Genomic DNA, 1,844 nt, shown 5'->3' on the forward strand with positions numbered 1-1,844 from the left:
TCAAGACCAGCCTGGCCAACATGGAGAAACCCTGTCTCTACCAAAAATATAAAAAAATTAGTTGAGTGTGGTGGTGCACACCTGTAATCTCAGCTACTCGGAGGCTGAGGCAGGAGAATCCCTTGAGCTTGGGAGGTGGAGGTTGCAATTGAGTCAAGATCCTGCCACTGCACTCCAACCTAGGTGACAGAGTGAGACTCCATCTCAAAAAAAAAAAAAAAAAAAATTGTATCCTGAGACGCCTTCCCTGCCTGCATTAAAGAAGCCCCTGTTACCATAGCCGCTCCCTGTTGGATCATCTTGTCAGATTTCCCTCGTTGCACCTATTATTATCTGATATTATCTTCCTTATTTACATGTTTACATTTTTTTGGCACCCTTAGTAGTGCCACAAGAGCCAAGATTTTTATGTTTTGTTCACTACTACATCTCCCATACCTAGAATGGTGACAGGTACATAGGACTCAATAAATACTCAGAGAGGCTGGGCGTGGTGGCTCAAGCCTTTAATTCCAGCACTTTGGGAGGCCGAGGCGGGTGGATCACGAGGTTGGGGTTTGAGACCAGCCTGGCCAACATGGTGAAACCCTGTCTCTACAAAATATACAAAAATAGCCGGGTGTGGTGGTGTGTGTCTGTAATCCCACCTACTTGGGAGGCTGAGGCAGGAGAATCACTTGAGCCTGGGAAGTGGAGGTTGCAGTGAGCCTAGACTGTGCCATTGCACTCCAACCTGGGTGACAGAGCAAGACTCCATCTCAAAAAAAAAAAAAAAAAATACTCAGAGAATGAACACAATAAAGTGGCTTTTGGGGATCCTATGTGTGAGTATCCAGGCATTTGATTCCTTTTCCCAGCTCTGCGAAAGAGCCAACTTTATAACTTAATTCCTGAGAGGTAATTTGGTGCAATAGAAGAGCACAAGCTTTGCATCTGCTGCTTGCCAGCTGTGTGACTTTGAGCAAATTACTCAACTTCTCTAAGCTTCAGTTTCCTCTTTTGTCCAATGGAGATATTATTGATCCCAACAAGGCTGTTGTAAAGAGACAACATAGGACTTGTAAGCACTTATTGAATGTTATTTCTCTTTTCCTTCATGATTTCTGAATCTTAGTTGCCCCATTCATAAAATGGGAGACTTGCATATCTGCTTTTTCCTTTTTAAATTTAATTTATTTTTTATTTTATTTTTATTTTTTGAGACAGAGTCTCACTCAGTCACCCAGGCTGGAGTGCAGTGGCGCGATCACAGCTCACTGCAAGCTCCACCTCCCGGGTTCACGCCATCCTCCTGCCTCAGCCTCCCCAGTAGCTGGGACTATAGGCGCCCGCCACTACGCTCGGCTAATTTTTTTGTATTTTTAGTAGAGACGGAGGTTTCACCGTGTTAGCCAGGATGGTCTCGATCTCCTGACCTCGTGATCCGCCCGTCTCTGCCTCCCAAATGCTGGGATTACAGGCGTGAGCTACCTCGCCCGGCTAATATCTGCTTTTTCAAGCGAAGTGGCTATTTTTCAAAGGAAGCGGAATTTGTATATTTTCATATAAAATATATTTTTATATTAAATATCCCAATTTATTTTTTTTTTCTTGAGACAGAGTTTCGATCTTATTGCCCAGGTTGGAGTGCAATGGCGCGATCTCGGCTCACTGTAACCACTGCCTCCCAAGTTCAAGTGATTCTCATGCCTCAGCCTCTGGAGTAGCTGGGATTACAGGCGTGCACCACCACGCTGGGCTAATTTTTGTCTTTTTAGTAGAGATGGGATTTCACCATGTTGGTCAGGCTGGTCTCGAAATCCTGACCTCAAGTGATCCACCAGCCTCCGCCTCCCAAAACGCTG

The sequence above is a fragment of the Mandrillus leucophaeus genome, unplaced genomic scaffold (assembly GCF_000951045.1).
Source record: "Mandrillus leucophaeus isolate KB7577 unplaced genomic scaffold, Mleu.le_1.0 Scaffold24, whole genome shotgun sequence".
Lineage (NCBI taxonomy): Eukaryota > Metazoa > Chordata > Mammalia > Primates > Cercopithecidae > Mandrillus > Mandrillus leucophaeus.